A 9,404-nucleotide genomic window follows, 5' to 3' on the forward strand; every position below is an offset into this window, starting at 1 on the left:
ATTAAATCGTGTAGAACTTGGTATAATAATCTATATTTAAATGACAACATTAAATTAAATTAAATATCTTTTAATCTTTTAAAGTTATCACATTAAAATACTGGAGCATCATATTTGCATGTGTTTCGCATATTAGTACATGTATGATATCATGGTGTGATCATTTCAAAATTGAGAATTCATTGTTGAGGTATAGTTGAGAAAAGTATTAGTGTGGAAAATGACAGGAGGAATTCCCACAAGTAATATTATGTTCTGTAATATCGTGACAAGTTATATTGAAAAATGTGACTCCAAAATTGTCTTACCGTTGTTACATAAATAACTTGTGTGAAACTAAAAATCACCACAGACTTCCAAAAAATCTGACTCCAAAATAGGGCTCTCCAGTCCAAATTGTCTTAGCATTAAAATGTATAATGTTATCGTGGTTATCGGTAATCAAAAGAAGTTGAGAAGGTAATATCGTTTCTTTTACATTTCTTTGAAGAATTTCCATGACTGAATTCTTCATCGACTCTTCTCGACCAGTTACAAAGGTTTCACATCCTTTTGTGGTGGCTTATTTGGTACACGGCTACACCATGGTGAATATAAGACAGCTGCACTTGGTTTTCCTTTTACGTTCTACTCAGTATCCTTTGGTCTCAGATTCACCATTAAGGGAACATCACCAATGAGTTGAAATCACCTGCAAACATTGCCTAAGAAACATAAATATGGCTCATCAAGATGAAAAAAACAACCCGAAAACAACTGAAAATATATCCGTTTGAAGCAGCGATAAAACCAATTGACACTTTCTTTTACGTACTAATATATCTCCCAGGGAATTCAAACGACTCCAACGACTCTCTTAAGCGAATAGTCAAGATGGCCGATTTTCAAATTATAAATTCGTTCTGTATCAGTGAACACAACTGTTCCAAGTGATACCTAGCAAAGATTGGAAGTTTATAACTACCAAGTTATTACATCCTAGTCGGACACTATTAGGAGATACGGTAAGCAACGTTAAAGGCTTTAATTTTGAAACAAACAATTTTTCATGTTCAAAACAAACAATCCTCTTCATGCTTAGCTAAATGCAAAGTTTCAACATCGATTAAGAAAGTAACCATCATCTTTGTTTATTGTAATTAGGTGTGACTTGTGAGTATTGGGTTCTTTAAAAGGCGTATAACCATATATAGTTAGGAGTTTTGACGTACTAAATGACATATACCATTGCTAAACATGTTATATCACTGCAAAGTTTCAGCAACACTAAGATTTTACCTTGTCATGTAATATGCTACAGTACTTACTACTTAGAAAATGACTACTAAATGCTACTTAGTGATGATGTGCTCATGCTCCCTACACCATAACCTATAATAAGAGAAGGCTCTAATTGATGGCTAAACGCATACAATCATTTAAATTGATTAGTATGTGAAAGCAACATTTTATTTAAAAAAATTGTTGAGCAAACCAAGGATTAATGCGGATCTCAGCCATCAATGGAAGGAAAGACCAAACGAAGAAAAGTAGCCTATAATAAAATTCACTATCATCAGAATTCTCAAGGAGTTTAAAGAACACCACATCATTTTTAGAACTTGCCAGAAAGAAGTTAAAACAACTCAATTCAAATTGAATATGCATTTTGTCAGCATTTCATACTAACCCAATAACAGTGACCATAAAACCAAATTACGGAATATCATTCAATACACAACACCTCAACTATCAAATGGGAGAAGGAAAAGAAGGTGGCACAGTTGTGTTTGACGGACTCCATGAAATCGTTCTGTTAAGTCTGAAATTAATTGAATATCAAATCAGATGCAAAGAAAAGTTATTGATGCACAACTATGATGAAAAGTTGAAGAATAGATAATAAAAATAAATAATACAGTAAAAAAAACAATTGGAAAACAAAGTACTACTTCATATAATTAGATGAAATTACACTAAGCCGATTAAAAGGACTTGTGGAGTCTCAATTGCTTAACTAAAACCGAAAATGGAACATAGCCATGTGAACAATTCAATAAAATAAATCTCAATCGCCCGACGATTCTGTAGAAATATGTGCGAGCCGAAGTGTAAATCAACAACAATAACAAAGAAAACATAAATCAGCGATTTTCCCTATCGAAACCGAATCACTCATAAAAATCGGAAAAAAAAAAACAATGTAAAGAAGTTGAAACTCCAACATACCACATAGATTCGTTCTTAATCGCGATTTCATAAATTGAAGATCCTGCAATATGTCAAGAACAGATTGACTAATGGAAAATCAAGAGAAAAGGGCAAATTGAAGAGAGTTAGTGAAGACTGTAGACGAAGTATTTAATCCAGAAGAAAGAGTCAAATTGAAATTGAAGAGAATAACAGGAGAATGGTGGGTGATAGTGGTGGCTAAGAAATTGCTCGTTTATTTAGACATATTTAGGCTCTAGGGTTATACAGGTGTGCGGGAAATTTTTTCACCACAATAGGACACGTGTACAAAATTGTGTATAGTGGTTGTTCTTTTATAATTTTAATATAGATTGGCAAATAAGTCTCATACGTTTGCAACTACGTGCAAATTAGCCTCATAGCTTTCAACATGTGCATATTAACCCCATACCTTTAAGTGTTGGTGCAAATTACCTCCATTTAATTTATTTGGCTTATATTTAATATATTATTCTGTTTTTTTATCTATTTGGTTTCCTCATTTTATTAAAAATTGGTATTTGGACCAATCTACCCTTCCCACCCTTTACTAATTACCATTAATCATTAAGACCCAAATCCACTTTCTTCTCGGCTCTACTGTTGCTCCCACTTAGGTACTACAACCACAACATGCCTCCAACACCAACACCTATATTATAACCCTCCACGGCTCCACAACCCACTACACCACAACCATCTGACATGCCTCCACCACCACCCAGATCCGCACTAGGTCAAGGCTATATATTTAGGAGATGAGAACACTCACCCTCACATAACACTCATCCCCGTTGAATCTAACACGCCACACGAAACACCACCTCCCTTTCCAAGGTTTCATTACGGGGGAGGGTAAATTATGGGTTATCAGAGTTTAGGAATTGTGTATGTTGCTGGGTCGATTTCGATTAGGACGAGATGGTTGTAAGAGTAAAGTGGTCACAGGTAGAGTGTGATAATTTTTTGGGTCGTTGATGGTGATTTTGAACTAACCTCACGCTTGCGATTCGTCATAATTGTTGTAGTAGTAATTGTGGTGATCGAAGGGGATATGGTAGTGTAGTTGTTAGTAGAGGGTAAAACTGACTTTTAATAAATTAGCAATAATATATGTGATTGTATAACATTAATTAATTATGCTAATACAATTTTCATATTTAAATAATACAAAAAAAATATAATAGAATTGATTTGCACCATAAGGTAAACTTTTTTTTTTTTTTTTTTTTTTTTTTTTGGTGGGGTGGGGGGGGGGGTAAGTAGTATATTAATCGCAAACCAACCAATTGATTAACTAGGGAGATAGCCCTAGTTAATTACAACTCGACATAATTTGTTCTAACCATATTGTTGCTTTACTAGCTTTTCCTAACACATTTCTACTTCGCAGATTCACTACTATCCCTACCTGCACCTGTCTAAACAACACGGATGGTAACAAAAGAATGCTATCGACTCTACATCTATTCCATGCATGCCACAATTCATACATCAAGTGTGTAGGACCTGCAGCAAGCACCTGTCTAGCCATCAAAGATCGTCCACTGTCATGAAGCCAGCATTCAATTACTCCTTGTGCTGGTATTGATATCTGCAGCCAGTCCTCAAAGAGAGATAGACATTGTCTGCTATATGGACATGAAAAGAACAGGTGATCATCACTCTCCTCCAAAAGGTAAACTTGCAGGGTTAATATGCACATGTTGAAAGTTATGAGGCTAATTTGCACGTAGTGGCAATCGTATGGGGCTTATTTGCCACTTCTCCGGAAATCCAAAACACATACATGATTCCAAAAATAATACAAATGCAATCTAAAACTAAATATAAGGGCACTATTATTCAGCATTAGCCATGGCTTGAATGTAAAATCAGTCTGCCACACGATCGTATCTCACTGCCCGCAACGTCGTCGACACACAAAGGGCAGCGCCACCAGTTTCTGACCACAACTCCAGCAACAAACTGAAGCCTCAGTAAGCAATCACAGAAGCAGCTACTAGTTTGTCATGTATATGCTAAAATCCACAGTATTCTCCAGCCACAATTGGCATTTGTCGTATATCTCATACATGCCGTCCCAGACCTTAGTTCCTTACTATAACCTGCACGAAACCTTAACAAATCAACATTATAAATAGAGAAGGCATGGACTAAAAATGCGGAATGCAATCATGTAAGCGCCGAACAGTCACAAACCAAACAGTCACGAACTGAACGGTCACCTTTAATTGATGAGGTGTTATGCCACAGTTTATTTAACCCACCTGACCCTCCCCTCCCCCCTCTCTAATTTTGCATTTCATTACATTTCTTTAGTCAATTTTAACTTTTAAAGAGACGTAGAAAGAGAATTAGACGTGCATACCTTGCCAGGAACCATAAGTTGCATTCAGCATGAACCACGGCGTCTGAATATTCCTCGCTGCATACGACGGGAACATGCACTGTAATTCCATTTACGAAAATCTTTCAGCCTAATAAAAAAGAGAAGTCCCAAAATCCCATAATGGCATGACCAATTTACTCTAAGCAGGTCACAAGTACAGTTATTACCAGTTCCAGACTGAATTTAGAAATACAAGCTTCCGGCAATTTTTTGGCTGATCCCAGAGATGAACTACCGAACAGTTAATAGATGAAAAGGAAAACTATGATAAATCATAGAGGTTACAAATTATTTATAAAAAACTAATCTTTTCGGAAGTTGTTATACTCCCAAAACAAGCCCCCTTGCATTATTTACTTCCATTTTTGTTGCCGCCAATAAAAGCAGTGTGCCTCACTTAAATATACATGGGGTCAAGCTATCATTTATCATGGAAAACCAGGACATTATATCAAAAGATACCATGGCCAGTGTTGAACTTACAATAAGTGAAATATATATACTAGATGGGCAATATAACACATAAAATATTTTGCTTAAGAGATACGCCACCCACACTACAACTGTCTAGTAGCATATTTTGCATGACCCGAAAATATAAGGTAGTGAATGTAACTTATGAGTCTCAGACAATGAAACAGTAACTTTAAAAAAGTTTACCGTATAAGTTATCCCTTCATTTTTTTTCTTAAAATCTCAATTTTGTGTTCATTTTTAAGTCAGTAGTCTACGTTCTCGCTTCTCAAGTAAAAGCATCATGAGAATCACAAGTAAATGAAGCCCATTTGGTTCAATTAATATAGCCAAACATCAAACTGGACAACAATAGTATGGTAGTGGAAGTTACAGATGAGAAAGGGACAAACCTCAATTGATTAGATGGCAGGTTTAGTGACAGTAAGAATAACAGATGAGTAAAATGATTACAAGAAGGTCAATTCATCATAAGCCGGTGAAATTAGCAAAATTCAAGGCAATTAAACTCAGCATCAACAACATCATCTCAAGTACAATAGCATAATTAAAGATTATACAAAACAGAAAATAACTTAGAAGGAGAATAAAAATCAATTAAGGTCAATAAGCATGGTTCTATTGTACAGATATTGCTCGAACATGAACACACAGATTCAGTAAGTAGATATCGAGAGCGCTGACTTACAAAAATTTAGCAGGTCACTGATAACGCATTGTATTCAGTAGTCCTCACAATATGGCATGGTAGACTGTACACATAATTCATCATCCTCTCCTTCATCGTCATTCTCATTTGCTTCTACCTACCAATTTTAGTAGCATTTCCTGTTTTTTGTTTCAGGTCACAACAAATATTTGAACCAACAGACTCCTCAACACTCTTGGCCATACACAGTTACACTTTCATGAATGAAGCTAATGCTTATTGTTAAAATGTCTTAAAATGGTCCACTCTATCCTTCTATTATCTCCAAAAGGCCCACTTTTGTGCCATGCTAACAATCTATTTCGCATCAACATCCAAGAGGGACGATAAACTGATGCTCCTATCATTAGCTGAAGGCAAAGATGCAATTTTCTTCGATTGTGACGTATACACTATATGTCAATAAGCACAATTCCAGGTGAATGATAAAAGCACTCTAACGAGGGCATTTCTTGTGGCACCAACATGACCAGAAGCTGAAAAAATGACCTTTTAATTGGCTCAGTTTCATTACAGAACTTAATAGACCAAGATATGTTTCCCCTTGTTCAGACCAAGGATTCGGAGTATAACGATTTCCTGATAAGCATAGGGCTCAAAATTTTACATTAGACACGAGCTTAGGCAACAATAATGAAGGTCACCATACTTGACAAAACCCATAAATTAACAAACCGCCAAAGAAAAATAAATTGCAAATAATGAACAAGAGAAAAAATCACTGGACAAAGTAATAAAAATATCATCTTCTACATAAATAATTCTGGCGGACTAAGTGATAATATTCATTCTTCTATTCTGCATAAATATTTTCAACTAAAGGATATCTAACTTCCAAGTTCAACTTTTAAAAAAGTCTTAAAAGTGGAAGTGAACTTGTGTTGCTCAAGTAGCAAGCTCAAATCATTCATTCCTTACCGGAAGGCATAGACAAATCCTATGTGGATACCAAAAAAAATAGGAATACATCAGCTAAGGTACTACTAAGTTGTCTCCTTAAAACATACGAAAACTTCGATCCAATAATGTTCTCCCTGAATGGTTTTAGATTTTAGGATATATAGCATAGTCGAATTCTGCCATCCCACATATAGATTCACTAACACCGTCAATGCCAAGTACACCAATATCTTCTTCAATAATTAAATTCGCATCATATGTAATAGCAACTATAGATTTTAACAAGGTAGTTTCGGAACCAGCCTCCAGTTCCACCGCGTTATCTCTTAGCCTGTCAAACAGCCTACTCCTATAATATTTATTTTAGTAACTTATTGAATAATCATAATCACTGTACTGACCAAATAAATTCTCATGTACAGTTACAGGAATGTCAGCATTACCATTAGCAAATAATTTCACCGTCGCAAAATTATACTGTAAAACAACAAAAAAAATCAAGAGCATTTCATCGAACATATAGACAGCAGAACCCTAATTGAATAACATCGAATTTAATTTCAATAAATCAGAGAGCATAAACACGAAATAGTACAACTAAACTACAGGAATCACGAACATATGAAAACTCATAGAGACAATTAATTAAACACATAACAAAAACCACTATAACAGCAAATCAACGACGACAACCAAACAAAAATAAACTGCCAATTATTCTCCAAGTTTCACAAAGTATTGCACAAACATAAAAAAAAAAATATGTACTTAAAACACCACCAAAATCGAATAAAACAAATTGAATATGAAACTAAAACCCTAATTTGAATACATGAACAAGACAGAAAAATGAATTTGAATACATGAACAAAACAAAAACATAAAACCCCTAAATTGAATATCCCTAATTTCCAGCTAGTTGGCATAAATTGAATATGAAACTAAACCCCTAACTTGAATTGAATCTAAAACCCCTAAATTGACTAAAACCCCAAAATTGATCAACTCTAATTAGCAGGTCAAATTAATTGAAGTGTATACTTTAACACAACAAAAATTAAGTTGAATTTATTATTAAATATCAACCAAAAAAATCATACAACACCCAAATTCATCTAACTCGGTATAAATCAAATTATCCATAAACCCTAATTGATTAAATAAAAATAAGTGAAAAACTATGAGTACCTATTATTAGTAAGAAGGCGCGATCGATAGGAGGCGGCGGTGGTGGTCGGCGTGAGTCTAGGGGTCGTTGTAGGAGGCGTTGCTAGATTGCTGAGTTCACATAGGAGGAGGCAAGAGAAATCTATAACTTTGGGGTGTTTGGTTCACGCGTGGGTATGGTTTGGAATCGGGAATCATATCTGGGTGATATCGGGTTGGCACTCAATACCTCATACCTTATGTTTGGTTCAATTTTGGGGGGTATGGGGTTAGAAATCAATCAAAGCTAAAAAAACTTCAAAATACAATTTTAATAATAATTTTTATACTATTGAAAATTTAATCAAATAAATATATATAAAAAAAATTTTACAATTGTTTTTATCACTTTTTAATATTTTTAATTTGATACCATGAGTATCAATCTCATATCCACCCCCTCCTTGGGTATGAGAAACTCATACCTTATGGGTTTGAGGTATGGGTATGAAACCTTCATTTGTCAAACAAGCACATGGTATGAATCTGGTTCATTCCAAACCTATACCTCATACCTATATTGGGTGAACCAAACACCCCCTTAAAATGTATGAAATCCTTTAATTCCCCCTTAGGAATAGTGCTAGACTATTCAAAAGCATGCAAGGCATATGCCTCCTCCAATCTCTCTCATAAAATAACCCTCCCTTGCTTGTGCGAACCAAACACAAGACACGTGTGAACTTTACATTTCTTATCAAAGCTCGCCCTTCCACTCACTCAAACACCGACCCACATTAAACGTGTCTCTTCTCCCTCCACTCCTTTTCTCTGAGATTAATTGCAGCTTGCCTCCCATTCTACTTTCATTTTCCTTCATCCCTTCGAGCCACGATGTTGACACGGCGATAGTGATAAGGAATAAATATGATAGCAATAGTGAGTTGATGCGATGGTGATGGCGATAAAGATGCCGCTTCTGCTGATGACGACGATGGCAACATCAATGTAAACGATTGCTGCACTCTCTCTCTCTCTCTCTCTCTCTCTCTCTCTCTCTCTCTCTCTCTCTCTCTCTCCCTCCCTCTCTCTCCCACCTGCACTTAGCAATCGTCTCTATTTTAATCTTCAAGGCATGAATTTATCTCCGATTATCTGTCGATATTGTCTTAAGTTCTTATGTATTTCATTTTAGTTGAGTTTTTGGTTTGATGATTTTGTCTTAATTGATTGAAATTTGTCTAGATTGGAGATACTGTGAGTAATAATAATATACATTTAACTCTTCATTGTTGTTTCCCTTTTACAGCAGTACCTGCTGTTGCTATACTATCTGACTCTTGGTCCATCTTAGCTATCTCAGTAAGTAGCTTTTCTTTTCCGAAAACTATCTGACTCTCGTAGCATATTGAAAGAATTGTTTATGTTATTTGTCATATGATTGTTTTTTTAAGGCATTGTTTTGTTTACCATCGCTTTTAATCATATGTTAGATTTATGTACTCCGTATAAGTTAGTAAATAATGGATAACAGAGGCAGTCTCACGAATAACACTACAACCGCCTGTTACC

General features: G+C 35.3%; 2 long non-coding RNA genes across 5 annotated transcripts; both read right to left on the reverse strand.

Moving 5' to 3' along the window:
* Positions 1-289: 289 nt before the first annotated feature.
* LOC141626837 (uncharacterized) lies at positions 290-2,472 on the reverse strand. The gene is made up of 2 exons (XR_012536425.1): positions 2,209-2,472; positions 290-691 (listed from the first exon to the last, which is right to left on the reverse strand). It is a non-coding gene; the product is annotated as an uncharacterized LOC141626837 (long non-coding RNA).
* A 1,382-nt stretch (positions 2,473-3,854) lies between these two features.
* LOC141633295 (uncharacterized) lies at positions 3,855-8,087 on the reverse strand. 4 transcript variants are annotated; one of them, XR_012538074.1, is made up of 4 exons: positions 7,875-8,087; positions 5,766-6,723; positions 4,583-4,661; positions 3,855-4,319 (listed from the first exon to the last, which is right to left on the reverse strand). It is a non-coding gene; the product is annotated as an uncharacterized LOC141633295 (long non-coding RNA). The 4 variants fall into 4 exon arrangements; XR_012538073.1 differs by having other exon boundaries at positions 5,766-7,035; XR_012538075.1 differs by having other exon boundaries at positions 5,766-6,365; positions 7,875-8,082.
* Positions 8,088-9,404: the final 1,317 nt, after the last annotated feature.

The sequence above is a fragment of the Silene latifolia genome, chromosome Y (assembly GCF_048544455.1).
Source record: "Silene latifolia isolate original U9 population chromosome Y, ASM4854445v1, whole genome shotgun sequence".
Taxonomy (NCBI): Eukaryota; Viridiplantae; Streptophyta; class Magnoliopsida; order Caryophyllales; family Caryophyllaceae; genus Silene; species Silene latifolia.